Here is an 18148-nt window from a genome sequence, read left to right as displayed (position 1 = left end):
GAGTAAAGACGATCGCTTGCATCAAAGTGGGTGGGCTTCAGCCAGTCCATGAGGGCCTGAATTGAACAAGAAGGTGGAGGAAGGATGAATTCATTCCCTCTGCTTGAGTTGGGACATCCATCTTCTGCCTGCGGACATCACTGTTTCTCGGCCTTTCGGACTCAGACCAGGACTTACACCCTCGCCAGCCCCCATCACATTCAGACGGAATGACCCCACCGGTCTCCTGGTGATCCAGCTTACAGACGCCTGATTGTGGAAATTCTCTGCCTCCATAACCACGTGAGCGCATTTCTGTAATTATAAATACATATATACATATATACATACATGCATGTATACTCATCCTATTGATTCTCTTTCCCTAGAGAATCCTAACTAACACAGTGGCTCTCTTAGAAAGGGACACCATCGAAGGTCAGCTTTCTCACGGGGCCTTTCCAGCTCTCAGGGCAGCTTGGAGAATGGGAGAAATGGCCCTCACTGGACAGAACAGAGAATAGGTCCAGTGCTAAAACAAACACTTACATGATCATGTGCGGAACGGGTGCTATGCAATGTGCCTAAGTTTCAGACTGACTTTTCTAGAACCCGGGAGTGGAGGTGTGGTGCCCAACCCGGGCCAACACCTCCTTCCCCATCATCCCCTCCCCACTGACTCTGAGCCCCACGCTGGCCTCTGCTACCCTGGTGAGGGCACCAGCCTGCCTGCGCTGCATTTTCATTCGCAGCATTGTGTGTGCAAACACAAAAGAAGACCTAGAAATGCAGGATCCACCTGACCCTCAAAGAGAATAAATCACAAGTGCATTTTTTCAAAGTTAGAACCCTGAAAGGATTTAAGATGAGCAAACTGGAATAAAAAAAAACAAAAACAAAAACAACCCAGTATTTTACCCAGAAAGCAGCACACATTCCTTTCTTCAGTTGTGTTTCTTTGATAAAGCACACTGCCTCTCAGAGCCCTAGCGCACCCGCCGGGGCAAACACTGACACCCGCTTGTTTAATACCTTCCCCATGCTGTGCGGTGCCAGCATGATCGTAGTTACAGTGGAAAAACAGCACTGCGGCTGCCAAACCAACAAAAGCGAAATGATAGGCACTTTCATAATTTCAGTCCCAAACTGTACTGGGCCAGCGGGCGTGAAAATCCGTCGGCCTGGGTTGGCATCCTGACTCCCTCACGCAGGGTACTTCACCTCCGAAGCCTCCTCTGAAACGGCATCCCCGTCTCGGACCGGCAGTTGGCCCGAGGCCTGGTACACAGCAAGTGCTCAGCTGCTGTTCCTGTCTATCCCTCCTGTGAGATACCTTCTTGAAACTCCTAAATATGCCCCATGTGACAGCAAAGACAGCTCTGTCAGTCGGGGCATCTCAAGGGAGCCGGGTGCCCTCAAGGACTCGCTCAAGTCGACTCTTTGTAGGTGAGGAGATGGACGTCCCAAGAAAGGCTTTGATCTGTTCAGGGCCACACAATGGGAAGCTGGGATGGGCTCTCTGGACTCCCTGTCCAGTGCTCTTTCCACTAGAACTGGCTGTCAGTCTTCCATAGGACATGGAAATACAGCCAAAAGGAAACCAGAGGGGACTTTTTTTTTTAAATCTTTGTTCTTTTGTTGGTTTCATTCTCTTCTGTTTTGTTGTTTTGTTTTTATGCGTGAAGCTTTTTGTTTGTCTGTTTTTAATGAGGCTTCCTACATGCAGGGTAGGAGGTACAAATCTGAGTCTACAGGTTGCTGGTGTAAGAACCATACCTTCTTCATTTTGGCGGGTAACAGAACATAATTTCTGCTTTGGGTCCTCCTTTTCTTGCTGTGGAAGCTAATCTTGGTGTATGAAATTGGTCCTCCCTCCCTGGGGATGCATCTGGGCTAGGGCCTGCCAACACTGTGATGAGGGATAGGCAGGTGCCGTCTCTCATCCCACCAGGCCTGGCCTTTTGCAGGCCGGACTTCAGCCTCTTCCTCTTCCCTCAACCACAGGACATTGGGAGGAGCCTCCCTCAGGAGCTCCTGCACCCTCCCAAGCCCGCCTTCCAGGGAGAGCAGGGAGCCTCTGGTGAAAAGCAGCCTGAGAATCCAAGGACCACAAAGCCCCATGCATCAGGGTCCCTGGAGAGAGAGAAGACCAACGTCATGCCTTTGAACCTGGTTACCAGAGGAAAACAGCTGTGTGTTTGGAACAAAGGAAAACAATCTCTGCCAGGCAATTCCTTCCCATGCAGGCTGCAGGCAGGGTCTGGAAGGCCATAGGCTATGCTGTAGTTTGTAACCTTGCATGTGGACACAGGCCCAGAAGTTTCTTCAAAGATGCTAACATGTTTCCAGAGAGGGTCCTGGGCCCATTCAAACATCCACTGAAGAGGAGGTACCCATCCAGCCATCCATGCAGCTCCTGACTCCCCGTATCACAAGTGATGAGCTTAGCATGGAGCAAAGCTTAGGTGGCGATGGGTAGATAGGTGGGTGGGAAGAGGACAGAAAGGGGAGAGTGAGAGAGCGCAAGAATGAGGTCTGTTTGTTTTTTTTCTCCATAAGAGATGCATATACACTCTTAAAGCCCACTCTAAAATCCCCTTCCATGGTTTCAGTTCGCTATGGACTGTTCTCCATCCCCGGTTAAGTTCTCTGAAGGTGGGACAGCTGTGTGTATGTGGGAACTTCACTGTGCCTTATCCATCCTACACAATCAACAAATGCTTCATAAGTAAATCAAATGCCTGCCTGATCCTCTAAAAATGTCTTACTATTTTCAGGCAGGTGATTAGGGCAAAGAGCGCGCATGGTATATGCACTGGGAATCACAACATTTTAAATTTAAAATAGATGATTTTTAGAAACCAGTAAATGCCCAGTAAAAAAGGAATGAGCAGTAGACAAGTGGGAAAATTGAAGCTCTCCTCTTCCCCCGTTACACTCCCCAGAGGGTGCCACTGTTAACATTTCAGACTTCATTTCTTTAATAAAATAAACTTTGAATTAACTTGGTGAAATTGACAGCTATTCATTTTTTATAATTTATTTTTTCCTCTTCGAAATTGTAATTTCCTCCATGTCTGTTTTTTATATCCTCTTTGTCATATTTTTGTAGTCCCCCAAATACTTGGTCAAGTTGACTTTTTTTTTAATACAAAATTTATAAACTCTGAAGCACACACATCTTAAATGTACCTGAGATGACTTTTGACAAATATCAAAATAAAGAATGTTGCTGTCACCTGAAAATATTCTTCTATGCTTCTTTCCAGTTAATCCTTTCTTTCCTAGGAGCAACCACGGTTCTGATTTTCTTCTATCATAGATTAGTTGTACCTGTTCTAGAGCTTCCTATAAACACAGGTGTACTCGTTTGTGTACGCTTTATTTTGCTCAGCATAATGCTTCTGGGATCCATCCTTCCTGTGCCATCAATGTCTGTTCCTTTTTACCGCTGTGTAGCATTCCATTTTCTGAATATACCACAGTTCACTTATTCATTCTCCTGTTCATGAACAGCTGATATGTCCGAGTGTTTCCATTCCAACGAACAAAGCTTCTGTGAAGACTCCTGTATGAGCCTTTTTGTGAAGGTACCTTTCCATTTCTTTTGGGAAAAAAACAGGGAGTGGAATTGCTGAGCCACAGGGTAGATGTTTATATAGTTTTGTAAGAAGTTGCGATATCCTCACTAATATTTGGTAATGTTAGTCTTTTTAATCTTAGGTAGGTCTGTCGTGGTATCTTTCATTTCTCTGCTGAGTAATGGTTGAGTGCCTTTTGTATCCCTATTAGCCATTTGTCTATCTTCTTTTGTGATGTGTCCATTCAACTCCTTTGTCTGTTTTATTTATTTTTTTAACATTTCTTTAAGATTTTATTTATTTATTTGACAGAGAGAGAGAGCACAAGCAGGGGGAGCCCCAGCGGGAGAGGGAGAAGCAGACTCCCCACTGAGTAGGGAGCCTGATGCGGGGCTCCATCCCAGGACCCTGAGATCATGACCTGAGCTGAAAGGCAGACGCTTAATGACTGAGCCACCCAGGTGCCCCCTAGCTCCTTTGTCCATTTTAATTGCATTGTCTTTTCATTATTGAATTGAAAGAGTTCATTATATATCCAGGATATCAGTCCTTTTTCAGAGGTTTTGCAAATATTCTCTCCTGAAATGCTTGCCTATTTATTTTCTTAATGGAATCTTTTATCAGCAGAAGCTTTTAATTTTGATAGAGACTAATTTATTGATTTTCCTTTTTTTCTTTTTGCTTTCTGTTACCTGCTTGTTAAACATTTGCCTATCTCTAGGTTCTGAAGATATTCTCATACGGTTTTCTTGAAAAGCTTTAGGGCTTTACATATTGGTCCATGATTTATTTCAAATTACTTTTTGTTTATGGTGTGAGAAAGGAGTTGAGGTTTTGTTTGTTGGTTTCCATATGAACATCCAATTAATACAGCATCATTTTTTTTTTTTTAAAGATTTTATTTATTTATTTGAGACAGAGAGAATGAGAGAGAGAGCACATGAGAAGGGGGAGGGTCAGAGGGAGAAGCAGACTCCCTGCCGAGCAGGGAGCCCGATGCGGGACTCGATCCAGGGACTCCAGGATCATGACCTGAGCCGAAGGCAGTCGCTTAACCAACTGAGCCACCCAGGCGCCCCAATACAGCATCATTTTTTTGAAAAGACTTTTCTTTCCCCACTGGATTGTTTTGGCACCTCTGTCAGAAACCAAATGACTGTGGAAGTGGGGGCCTGTTTCCAGGCTCTCTGTTTAGATCTAGTGATCTATTTGTCGATCCCTATAGCATTATCATATTATCTTGTACTGTGGTTTTATACTGTTTTCAAGTCAGGTAGTTTGAGCACTCTAAATTTGTTTTTCTATTTCAAGATCATTTCAGATATTCTAGATTCTTTGCATATCTATGTAAATGTTAGAATCAGTATGTAAATTTCTACAAAAGATTCCCACTAGTAGAAGTATTAGGATTGCAGTGACCCCATAGACCAATTTGTAGAGAACAGACATGTTGGCAATACTGAATCTTCAAATTTGTGAACATAAATATATCTCCCCATTTCTTTGGGTCTCTTAAAAATCTCTTTCAATAATGTTCTGTTCTTCAATATAAATGTCTTGCCCACCTTTTGTTAAATTTATTCCTGAGTTTTTTATGCTTTTTTTTTTTAGAGAGATTTATTTATTTTAGAGAGATAGAGAGGTGTATGTGAGCAGGAGGAAGGGCAGAGGGAGAGAGAGAATCTCAAGCAGACTCCATCCACACTGAGCAGTGAGCCAGACACAGGGCTCGATCCAATGACCCTGAGATCATGACCTGAGCCAAAATCAAGAGTTGGACATTAACCAACTGGGCCACCCAGGTGCCCCTCTTTTATGCTTTTTGATGATATTTTTAATGGAATTGTTTTTCTAATTTCATTTTCCAAATTTTTGCTGCTACTATATGAAAGTATAATTGATATTTTATTTTATTTTTTTAAAGATTTTATTTATTTATTTGACAGAGAGAGACACAGCGAGAGAGGGAACACAAGCAGGGGGAGTGGGAGAGGGAGAAGCAGGCTTCCCACAAAGCAGGGAGCCCGATGCAGGGCTTGATCCCAGGACCCTGGGATCATGAACCGAGCCAAAGGCAGATGCTTAACAACTGAGCCACCCAAGCACCCCTACAATTGATATTATAACATTAACCTTGTATCCTGTAATCTTGTTCAATTGATTTATTAGTTCTAATAGTTGTTTTATAGATTTCATAGGATGTTTGACATAAACAATCATATCATGTGGAAAGTTAGTAATAATTCTTTTCCAGTCTTTATGCCTTTATTTCCTTTACTTGCAATACTGCAATGGTTAAGACTTCTAGTTCAATGTTGAATGGAATAGGTGGGAGTGGGAGTAGATATCTTTGTCTTGTTCCTAATATTGTGGGAAGTCATTCAGTATTTCACGGTTAAATATGATGTTAGCTGTAGGTTTTCATAAAACCTTTTATCCTTTTATCAGATTGAAGGATTCTCTTCTCTTCTTCATTTTCCAAGAGTTTTTATTATAAATGAGTGTTGAATGCTTTTTCTGTCTCTGTTGCAATGGTCATACAATTTTTTCCATCATTCTATTAATATGGTGGATTACATTGATTTTTTCCTTTTTTTTTTTTAAGATTTTATTCATTTATTTGACAGAGAGAGAGAGAGAAATAGTGAGAGCAGGAACACAAGCAGGGGGAGTGGGACAGGGAGTGAGATCATGACCTGAGCTGAAGGCAGACGCTTAATGACTGAGCCACCCAGGCGCCCCTTGATTGATTTTTCTTTCTTTCTTTTTTTTTTTAAAGATTATTTATTTATTTGACAGAGAGAGACACAGTGAGACAGGGAACACAAGCAGGGGGAGTGGGAGAGGGAGAAGCAGGCTTCCCACCGCAGGGAGCCCAAAGAGGGGCTCCTGGGATCATGACCTGAGCCAAAGGCTGATGCTTAACGACTGAGCCACCCAGGCGCCCCTTGACTGATTTTTCTAATATTAACCCAACCTAGCATTTCTGGTATGAATCTTACTTAAGCATGTATCATCCTTTCTGTAGATGGTTAGATTCAACTTACGATTTTTTTTTTTTAAGATTTTATTTATTTATTTGACAGAGAAAGAGACAAGCATGGGAGAGGGTGAAGGAGAAGCAGGCTTCCCGCTGAGCAGGGAGCCCGATGCAGGGCTTGATCCCAGGACCCTGGGATCATGACCTGAGCTGAAGGCAGACGCTTAACAACTGAGCCACCCAGGCACCCCACGAATGTTTTGTTAAAAAGTTTTTGCACCCACGGGCACCTGGGTGGCTCAGTCCGTTAAGTGTTGGACTTTTGATTTAGGCTCAGCTCATGATCTCAGGGTCATGAGATTGAGCCCCACATGGGGCTCCATGCTCAGCAGGGAGTCTGCTGGAGATTCTCTTTCTCTCTCCCTCTGCCCCCCCCACCCTACTCACACATGCTCTCTCTCTCAAAAGTAAATAAACAAATCTTAAAAAAAAAAGGTTTTGCACCTGTGTTTTTAAAAGTTTTTTTCTAGTATCTTTGTCAGGTTTTATATCAGAATCAATGCTGGCCTCATAAAATAAGTTGGGAAGTGTTCCTGCCTCCTTTGTTTTCTGAGTTTGTGAAGGATTTGCATTATTTCTCTCTTAAATGTTTGACAGAATTGATGAAACTATCTTGGGTACAGTTTTCTTTGTGGAACATTTTCTTTAATAATGAATTCAATTTCCTAAATAAGTATAGGTTGTTCAGATTTCTGTTTTATCATATGTGATTTATGGTAAGTTGCATCTTTCAAGGAATTTGTCCATTTCATCTAAGTTGTCAAATTTGTTGGCATAAAGATTTTTATATTATTTTATTACCCTTTTAGTGTCTGTAGCACATTCAGTGTTATTCTGATACTGGTGACTTGTGTTCTCTCTCTCTTTTCTTGATTAGCTAGAGTTGATCTTTTCAGAGACCCAATTGTTTTTATGTCACCAATTTCTGTTCTTATATTTTTTATGTCTTTTCTTCCACTTATTTTGGGTTTTCTTTCTTTCTTTCTGTCCTCATTTTTTTATAATCTAAAGGTAGAACCTTAGGTCACTGATTGTAGATCTTTGTTCTTTTCTAGTGTAAGTATATAAAACTATAAATTTCCCTCTGAATACTGCTTTAACTACAGTTCATGAATGTTAATATGTTATTTTCATTATAATTCTGCTCAAAAATGTTTAAATTTTCCTTATGGTTTCTTCTTTGGGCCATAGGTTATTTAAGAGTGTATTGTTTGATTTCCAAATATCTGGGGTCTTCCAAGATATCTCATTGTTGTTGATTTCTCATTTAATTCCATTGCAATCAGAGAAAATACTCTGTAGGATTCCAATTCTTTTCAACTTACTGAGACTTATTTTATGATAAACCTCATATGGTTTATCTTGACAAAAGCTCCAGAGGCACCTGAAAAGAATGTCTATGCTGCAGTTGTTGGGTATAGTGTTCTAAAACTAGAGACAGTGATGGTTTTGTATGGATCATCTATGTCTCTACTGATTCCAGACCTAGTTTCTCTATCAGTGACCGGGAAGGGGAGGTGTTAACATTCCAACTACGATTGTGGAACTATCTTCTTCTCCTTTCAGCTCTACTATTTTTGCTTCATGTATTTGGAAGCTCTGTTAATAGGCTCATACAGGTTGATAATTATAATGTCTACTACATGACACATCCATTTGTCATTAGGACATGTCCCTCTTAGGTCTGGTAGCACTCTTTATCTCAAAGCTAACTTCATCTGATATGGATATACCCACTGCAGCCTGCTTAATGCTTAATGTCTTCATGGTATTTCTTTTTCCATTCATTCTCTCAAAGTATCTGTAGATGTTTCTTTCTGTTTAAAGTGATCTCATCTTCTTTATCCATTGGAAGTATCTTTTTATGTTCCTTATTTTTAGCTCCTGAAACATATGAGTTTCACAGTGCTCATATTATTTTCACATCTGTGGTTCAGAACATGTAAAATTGAATTCTACAAATTAAAAATATATATTATGCAGAAGGCAGTATCTGATAATAACATATCCAGAAAGTTTCAGAGACATAGCCAATCCCACATTTCTGGACCTCAGCAATTTAGAGTCAATTAAGTCCTAAATCATTTAATGACTTGGGTCCTAGATCAGCTTCATGATATGACATTTCTTTGGGTGCTAAATAAAGTTCTCATCATTGTTTTTGAAGGCATGATCACTTCTGGGTTATTTTAACTCTCAAATCTAAACTGAAAAACCCAACCTGAAGAATAAAAGAAAAAAAAGGGCCACTTAATACTTACGAGGAAGTTCTTGATTTTAAAGTTCTTAGTAAGAAGAATTGTTTATATTATTTTTTGAATTAAAGATTCACCCCAAATAGAATCCTGAGCACTTTAACTTTTTGTTTTTAAAGATATTATTCAGACTAAAACCTAAACACCACAGCGTGTGTGTGGGTGTATTATTTTCAAACTCTGACATTTCTTGGGAGTCAAATGGTGGCTAAGCTGAGGGTGGGAGCCTTAAAAAGAGAAACTAAAAATTTTCACCCTGTTTTCTGTAACTGGAGCTGCAGGATCAGGTCTTCGTCATTCTCTGTAGGAGGCTTGGTGTACATATATACGTGCATTCACACATGGGAAGAGTACAGCCTTTGCTAACAATGATGTGCAGCATTCAAAATCCCTAGAGTCAGACCCAGTGCCTGAAAGATTTAGACCTAACATTACTTTGGCTCAGTAAAGACTTTAGTTGGGAATTACAGTTAGTAGCCCAGGAACTATTTCCCAAAGATCTTTAAGGCTTACTAGCAGAGGCAACGGTGGCAATAACGGCAATCACAATGACATCATCACCAATGACATCATCACCAATGACATCGTCACCAATACCTGCTACCATCTATTGATCCCATCACATGTGATCACACGTTATCTTCATCCTCCCAACAACTCATTCACAGACCACACCTGTGGCCCCGGGGGAAAGGGCAGAAAATATCAAAGAGTAAGGGATTGGGCCAAGTTTCGAGGTTTTATGTGAGGGGTCCATGAGGCTGGGGTGTGCTAACAAGGCACATCAGTTCACAAGACTCTTCAGAAACCCTGACATGCTGGAAGCGCCCCAACCTGCCAGCCCCTGCAGATATGACTGAAATAGGAGATCCAGTAAACATGGTCACCGAAGAGCTAGTTCATTTCTTGGAAAAGGGATTTCCAGAGAGTTCTCAGAACATATAAATAGCAGGACCATAAAGACAAACGTAACCATTCAAGGAATGGAGAAGTATATTCTCAAAAATTACACTCCAAGCCAGAGCTGTGGTTCAGAAAGGGGTTTTTATGTTGTTGTTTTGTTGTTTCAGTTTTGGCTTCAGAAAGGATGCGCTGCCCTGTTGTAAACAGTTCCTCAGCAGTGGGCAGGGGCGTGCCTTCACAGTGGACTCAGACATCTAGACTTTGGCATAGGTAGAAAGACACAGGACCTACCCAGGCCGCTCTTGGGGTACACTCAAAAGAGCAGTGCTCTGAGAGAAGAGCATGGCTTTTCAGAAGCAAGCGTCTAGGAGATGTTTCCAGAAATCTTGTCGTGACTTGTACTGCAGCTTTCCCTACCTCATTTCTGCAGCTAGGGTTGCCATGCTTCTCCGATAGACCAAGAATCCAAGTCTTGAGCTAGACTCTCTCATTGCTGAACACACAGATGCCCAAATCTTTGCAGGGAGCTCTTGTGTGGGCAGGAGCCCCTGGAGGAGAATCCTCAGATCCTATCAGGCCCATGGCTGCTGCCTAGTTGGATCCTGGGTTAACTTCTGCACCTCACCAGTGGTCTACCCTATGATACCTTCCACTCCATGCCATGCTCCTGGCCATGCCCTGTTGACTGCCTGCTTATTTCCAGTAATTGCTAATGGGAGTCCATCTCAGAAGAGCAAAGGGTCCAAAGAGTTCCTGGAATGTGTTACAGTAGAACTTCACTTGTCTAACAGGCTGCTTTCCAGATGCCCGTTCCTTATCTCTAGGAAGCCAAATCTTGGAGAACAATGAGATGTGATTCGAGATGACCCCCTGTTCTTCTTGGGCAGCTGATGAACCAGAAAATGTGCCTGCAGGGAAAACCTCATTTGGGGGAAGTGAAGAGTCTAAAGTTCTTTATTTTGAAAATAGAGAACAACCCTTCTCACAATCCTAGCTGGAATATTACCTCCCCACTCCTCCAAAATGAAGTCAATCACATTTCGGGGGCAACAAGGCAGCGATGAAGGAAATGCTGGAAGGCAAACTTCATTTTATAAGCCACGGGTCTCTGAACTTTGGAGGCAGCTACTCCCCAGGCCAGAGACCTGGCCCTCCTCACTCATTGAACACCCTCTGCGTATGAGGGCTTGGAGCTCTTTATGGATAGAAGTAGCCAATGAGGAAGGAGAAAACCAAAATGCAGCTTTGCCATTCTTTGTTTCCAGGCACTTTGGGGATAGCCAGTGTGCCTTCCTTCTACCACTCCAACCTCACATGCACACATCTGCACTCTGGTCCCATGGCCCCTGTTTGGCATCTGATTGACAGCCCACCTCGCATGCAGGTGGTCATGAACCCTGCACCAAGTCATCTGAGTATCTGCCCACGGCAACTTGCACAGTGCCCGCCACAGGACCTGCAGGGACATGATTGTAAGACCACTTCAAGGCAGCTGATGGCTGGGCAGTGGTCTACCTTGAAGGCTGGTGCACCAAGGTCTGGGTCAAGAAGCAGGCTGGGCTCAGTCCACCTGGTGTGTAAGATCTTCTTCCTGGGTAGCAGCTTATTCAGGTGGAGGCCAGTGAGCTTCACAGATGGGTCTAATATAATCTTGAGCATCTTCTAGACGAGAGAATATAGCATATGCTGATCTGAAGATTAATTCTGTATATGACTTTCCCAGTCAGAGATCTTTTTTAAGCAACATTTTGATCAACATTTAGGAAGGTGGGGAGAAGAGTCAGTTATCTGTTTAACTGGTGATATAGTGATACATACATATTTAAAATAATATATGAGTTTGGAAATGTTGCTTTTTCCATACTTTCCATACTTTTTCCATACTCACACCAGCATCTTTGCCATCACCAGATCCCCCCCTTTTTTTTTAAGTTTAATTATTTACTTAGGTAATCTGTATACCCAACGTGGGGCTCAAGCTCACAACCCCGAGATCAAGAGTCACATACTCTTCCAACTGAGCCAGCCAGGCACCCCAATCAGATCCCTTTTTGATTATGTCACAGTTTGTTCACAAATAGCTCACTTTAGTAGTATCATTTCAGATGCAGAGATTCAGAGTCTGAGGGATGCATCCCAAGAAGACCCTGTCACACGGCCATTGATGGAAGCATTGGGGTGATTGAGTTTTTGCCTTTGACCCTTAGGTTTGCAGTGGTTATCTGCCCTGTGACACTACCTCACAGCATGGCTTTCAAAAGGATCCTCCAAGGGGCGCCTGGTTGGCTCAGTCAGAAGAGCATATGACTTGATCTTGGGGTTGTGAGTTTGAGTCCCACGTTGGGTGTAGAGATTGCTTAAATAAAACCAACTAACTAAATGAATAAATAAATGGATCCTCAGAGGCTGGATTACCACATTAACCCTTGGAATTGCCCCACTGTGTGTGTGTGTGTGTGTGTGTGTGTGTGTGTATTTGCCTTCTGTTAGTGACCCTTCCAGCAACTAAAACCAGCCTTGTTAGATGCTGGAGCCAATAGTTCTTTCCCAGATCTGACTTTGCGCTTCAGAATAAATTGTTCAAAATCATCAAGCAAATCAACGCCCTGTAATATGAAAGGTTTTATGAGGATTTGAATCTACACTTGATCTTAGCCAAAAGGCCGAGAAGCGATTCTAAAGTGACTTCCTCTCTTCCGTAGTAAGAGTTTAGAAACCAAAGCAAACCTTGCCAGAGGTTTGGGTATATCTCAAAGCACTGGGGTTGGCTCAGGGTCCTGACAAGGTCGCTGTGAAGTTGACCAGTGCCTTAGCAAGTGCCTGGGCCTGAGAAGCCAGATCTCTTGAGCCCACAGGGCCAGCAAAACTTGGCTGGTCCAGCTGCCATTCACAGGCAGACTCTGCAGGCCCGAGGGACAGAGGGCTGCCCAGGGCTAGAGAGCAGAGGACCACTAGGCTGACGCTCAACCCTGGACTCTTGACTCAAAACCTCTCCCCAGGGCTTGCCCTTCCCCCTAACTATATGTGCCCCAAATTGTCACCAGATCTCGGGAAAGCACTGGCTTTGTCTGGCATAAACACCAACCCTACAGCACACCCCATCATTACCAGATTGGTAGTTCTTGTCTAGGTCTTGTGGCTTTCTTTGGGTTTTCTCGGGTGTTTCTCTCCCAAACCTTTTCCCTTTCCTTTGATTATATTCACATAAACATTCAGCTTTGTAGCCTTAAGGCATTCTCAAACAGAGCTCAGTTTACCCATCTGGATTTCCCTGAGCCGTGCCTGGCCGGGCCCCTGTGTGGCTGCCCATCCACTGTGGTCTGACGTCCATTCCCAGCTGTTCCAGCCTGACCAGCCACTCTGCCTTCTCCTCCTGTCTCTTTCCTCTTCTCCTCTCAGGGGTAGAACCATCTGAGGGTCCCGAAGGAGGGGACCTGAGGTTCTTCCCTCAGGCAAACAAGACTGGAGGGATGACATAATCCCTTTAAGTCTTAGACAAACAACCTTGTGGCTCCTGGCTCTTTGGGCCCTCATTTTGGTTGCCTCAGGGCACCGGGCAGAAGGCCAGGGAGTCCAACTCCAGCCTGAGACTCGCAGAGCTTCAGGGAATACCAGCAATGGGCCATCTGCTGCTGCTTGCGCCCCATTACCCAAGACTCTGGCCTATGGAACTTACAGCTCTGAAGGCAGGCCCTGAGACTCGCCGTGGAGCCTCCCACTGCCTCTGACTGCGTGATCACACACGGCTTCATACTCACTTCCACTTCCTCTCCTTGTGTTTTCCGACTGATAACCTGACTTAACCTTCTGATGTCAGAAAGTGGGTCAGTGGCCGCTCTTGCCTCAGGAAAGGGCAGGTTCCCTGGAAGGCTGAATGCCTATTGTTCTGGACCGTTTTAAAGAAAAGTGAGATATCTTGAAGAAAAATGAAGACAAGATACTGAAGGGTTTTACAAAACTGAAGAGGAGAAAGCTCAAACTTGCATCAGGATTCTAATGGATAAACAAATCATGGCCTATTCACCCAATGGAATACTACCTACCAACAAAAATAAAGAGCTACAGATGGACAAAAAACATGGATGAATCTACCAGACATTATGCGTGAAAGAAACCAGACAAAAGAGGGTATACGATACAATTCCATTTATATAAAGTTCTAGACCTGGCTAAGAAATCCATGCTGATTACTGAGGAGCAGGAGAGGATGGTGGATTGACCGAGAACACAAAGGAGCTATTGGAAATGTTCTATATTTCATTTAGGATGGTGGTCACAAATATATATGTTTATATAAAAATTCATCAAGCTCTACTTTTAAGAATTATACACTTTACTGTATGCCTGTTATACCTCAATAAAAACTTAAAAAGAAAAAGACAAAGGGAAGAAGGAGTCAATGGAGGAGAGATGGAGGAAATAAGCACAGATTCGTGTGATAGCGTGTCATGTACTCTTCTCCACGATTTCCCCCAGTGGGTGACATCTTACCTACCTACAGTATAATACGAAAACCAGGAAACTGATATTGGTAGTGTGTGTGTGTGTGTGTGTGTGTGTAGTTTTATGCCACTTTATCATAGATGTGGATTCCTGTAACCATTGCTGTCATCAAGATACAGTACCATTCCATCACCACAAAAATACTGTGATTCACTCTAAATATGTAAGTTTGGCAACTTTACATGAAATAGACCAATTGCTTGCAAGACATAAAGTACCACAACTCATCAACATGAAATAGATAATTTGAACAGCTTTATGACTATTTTTTTTTAAGATTTTTTTTTTTATTTATTTGTGAGAGAGACAATGAGAGAGAGAGAGCATGAGAGGGAGGAAGGTCAGAGGGAGAAGCAGACTCCCTGCCGAGCAGGGAGCCCGATGCGGGACTGGATCCCGGGACTCCGGGATCATGACCTGAGCCGAAGGCAGTCGCTTAACCAACTGAGCCACCCAGGCGCCCCCCAGCTTTATGACTATTAAAGAAGTTCAATTCATTATTTAAAAATTAAATAGAAAGAAATTTCCAAGCTCAGAGGGTTTTACTGGAGAATTCTACCAAATGTTGAAAGAATTAATGCCAGTTTTACACAATGCCATCCAGAAAATGGTAGAGAAGGGAAGGTATACTTCTTAATTCATTTTATGAAGCTAGTAGTATCCTGATACTAAAACCAGACAAAGTGCAAAAAACTACAGTCTAATATCCCTCATGAATATAGACAAAGATTCTTAAGGAAACATTAGCTAATAGAATTCACTCTAAAAAAGAATAAGACCCCATGACCAAGTGGGTTTTATTCCACAGATGCAAGACTGGTTCAGTATTCTAGAATCAATCAGTGTAATCTACAATATTAACAGAGCTAAAGAAGAAAAATCACATGATCATTTCAACTAATGCAGATAAGAAACAAAACTCAATACCTATTCATGACAAAAACTCTCAAAAAAACGGGAATAATGGGAAATTTCCTCGATTTGATAAAACCATCCACAAAAACTTAACAGCTAACATCTACTTAGCAATGAAAAACTTAATGCTTTCCACCTAAGACCACGAACAAGGCGAGGCTAATTAACATAGTACTGGAAGTTCTAGACAGTGCAATAAAGCAAGAAAGGGAAATAAAAGACATCAGAAAGGAAGAAATAAATCTGTTCCTATTTGTAGATTCCATAAAGGTGTGTGTAGAAAGTCCCAAGGAATTTACCAAAGAACTCTTAGAACTAATAAGTGAGTTCAGCAAAGTCACATGATTAATGTAACAAAAATCGATTGAATGTCTATATACTGGCAATGAGCACTGGAAACCAAAAATAAAATTACAATGCTATTTTTTCAAAAAAGATTTTATTTATTTGAGAGAGAGAGAGAGAGACAGCACAAGCTGGGGGAGAGGGGCAGATGGAGAGGGAGAAGCAGACTCCACACTAAGCAGCGAGGCAGATGCGGATGATCAGGGCTAGATCCTACGATCCTGAGATCATGACCTGAGCCGAAGGCAGAAGCTTAACCGACTGAGCCATCCAGGTGCTCCAAAAAATACAATGCTATTTTTAATCTCACACACAGAAAAAGAAAAAAATAAACACTTAGGTGCAAGTCAAGAAACACAAACCTCTAGTAAAACTGAACCAAAAGAAAAGGGAGAGAAGACATAAATTACCAATCCCAGGAATGAAACAGGTGATATCACTGCAGACTTCTGCAGAATCTTGCTAGAAATCTGTCAGTTTTATTGAGCTTTTCAAGGACCAGCTTTTGTTTCACGGATTCTCTCTCTCTCTCTTTGTTTTCCATATTCATTGCTTTTTTATTTACTTATTTTTAAAATTTAAATTCAATTAATTAACATATAATGTATTATTGGTTTCAGAGTAGAGGTCAGTGATTCATCAGTCTTATAAAACACCCAGTGCTTATTACATCACATGCTCTCCTTAATGCCCATCACCCAGTTACCCCATCCACCCACCCTATTCCTTGCTTTTTGTTCAGATCTTTTTATTTTCTTATTTCTGCTTGTTTGGGATTATTTTGCTCTTCTTTTTCTCATTTCTTGAGGTGAGAGTTGATATTATTGATTTGAAAACGGTCTTCTTTTCTAACGAAAGCGTTAATGATATACATTTTCCTCTCAGCGCTGCTTTCGTGCATCTGCAGATTTTGATGTGTTTTCATTTTCATTTGGCTACGTTTCTATTTCCCTTGAGCCTTCCACTTTGAAACATGGATTGTTTGGAAGTGGACTGTTTTCGTTTCTAAGTGTTTGAGATTTTTCTGTGATATCTCTGCTATTAATTCCTAGTTTGATTCCATGATAGAGAACACATTCTATATGATTTCGATTCTTGTACGTCTGTGGAGGTTTGTTTTATAGCCCCAGAGAGGCTTCATCTTGCTACCTGACCTGGGGCCGCACAAAAAGCATGTGTATTCTGCTGGTTTGGGGTCCAGTATTCTACAAATGCCAAGTAGATTCTGTTGGTCCGTAGCGCTGCTGTGTTGTGTGTCTCTGCTGATGTTCTGCTTGATTTTTCCATCAGCAACAGAGAGAGGGGTACTGAAGGACCCGGCTAGCACAGTGAATGTGTCTATTTCTCTCCTCAGTTCTATCCGTTTTGCTTCACATCATTTGGATGTTCCTCAGCTGAGGGTGGACAGCCAAGCTCCCTGATGTGGTCTCCACTTGCACTGGCGGGGAGGAAGGTCAGCACCTTGTTAGGATGGAATTCCTAAGTTCCGGCTCTTCACTTGGTCTTCCGTGACACCACCCCCAGGTTGGGGGGGGAGGTTGGGGGTGCAGAGGTCCTAGTCAGGCTGCCTTCTTCTCTATACCTTTCAAGGTCTTCCTGGATGTTTTAGATAATGCCCTGGGTTTTTAGTTGTACTTGGTGGGAAGAATAGAGAAAAGTATGTCTACTTGTCTTTCCAGAAGTAGAAGTCTCAAAATGTTGCACTTTTAAAAATCACCCCCGAGCCAGTTTTGGCTTGCTAGATTTGAGCGGTAACCAGGGCTGGTATGTCCTCAGGGCAGTGGACAGGAGAGGAAGGGCGCAGTACCCCAGCGGCTGTGGGATGGTGTGGTGTATCTTGATCGCAGGCTGGACGCTGGGCCCGGAGGCATGAAAAGTGTTAGTGGGATGGGTGGGGGGCGGAGGGGTGGGCCATGTGGGGCAGGGGGGTGGGGGCTCAAGGTGCTGAAAACCGCTGAATTTCCTGCAGTTCTGGAGCCGGCCCCCCTTGGTGGTGGTTCTGAGACTGGACAGGGCCTGGTGGGTCCTGGGAGTGCCTGGCTTTTGGCGGGAGAGCGGGAGAACCCACATAATGATCATACCAGGCGAAGGACGGTAAAAAATGTCACTCTGCATGTGACGCACAGCCCAGACTGCTCAAAGCAGGAGGAAGCCTCGGGATTGAATGTTCACCGCTGTCTTAATGCTTTCCCCCTTCCAGATGCCATATTAGCATTTTAATAGGGCTTTCCAGTCCCCCACCCCAGGAGTCACGGCTGCGCCCCAGGCTGTGGCTGAGCTCCAAGGAGAGAGGATGGGGAGATGCTGCGGTCAGAGGCTCCCCAGCCGAGCCCAGTCACCTGCAGAGGGCTGATACCGCCTGCGGGGGGGGGCGGGGGGGCAGGGAGAGGGGAAGCTGGGAAGAAACTGGGGGTGTGTGGGAGTGGGGGGCTGTCCCCTAGGAGTGGGAGGAAAGACAGAATAGGAGGCACAAAGCCAGGAATAGATTAATTTTATTCTTCTCTCATGGATGAATGGTTGTGTCTGCCCAGAAACAGAGCAGGTTCCAGAGTTGTGACTGTGTTAATTGCCATCCGGCAGAGACAGGGAGGAAGGACATAGGGATGGGGACAGGGGGAGGTTAGAGT

General features: G+C 43.2%; 1 protein-coding gene and 2 pseudogenes across 25 annotated transcripts in view; 1 reads left to right on the top strand and 2 right to left on the bottom strand.

Annotated features, from left to right (window-relative positions):
- The window catches only part of BCL2L11 (BCL2 like 11), a 145031-nt gene that overhangs the window by 35396 nt on the left and 91487 nt on the right, over positions 1 to 18148 (bottom strand). The gene's annotated exons all lie outside the window — the stretch shown is intronic.
- The window catches only part of LOC118544625 (NADH dehydrogenase [ubiquinone] 1 alpha subcomplex subunit 1 pseudogene), a 297076-nt pseudogene that overhangs the window by 237193 nt on the left and 41735 nt on the right, over positions 1 to 18148 (top strand). The window contains exon 3 of one of the 20 annotated variants that reach the window (XR_013441708.1): positions 1984 to 3225. The exons of the other annotated variants lie outside the window; for them this stretch is intronic. The product of XR_013441708.1 is annotated as an NADH dehydrogenase [ubiquinone] 1 alpha subcomplex subunit 1 pseudogene, transcript variant X25 (transcript). Of the gene's footprint in view, positions 1 to 1983; positions 3226 to 18148 lie in introns of those variants that run through there. 20 annotated transcript variants of the gene reach the window in all.
- On the bottom strand, positions 12270 to 12433 carry LOC118544633 (U2 spliceosomal RNA; annotated as a pseudogene).

This window comes from Halichoerus grypus, chromosome 10, assembly GCF_964656455.1.
Source record: "Halichoerus grypus chromosome 10, mHalGry1.hap1.1, whole genome shotgun sequence".
NCBI lineage: Eukaryota > Metazoa > Chordata > Mammalia > Carnivora > Phocidae > Halichoerus > Halichoerus grypus.
The sequence above is the reverse complement of the archived record's forward strand: the minus strand, read 5'-3'. Positions and strand labels throughout refer to the sequence as shown.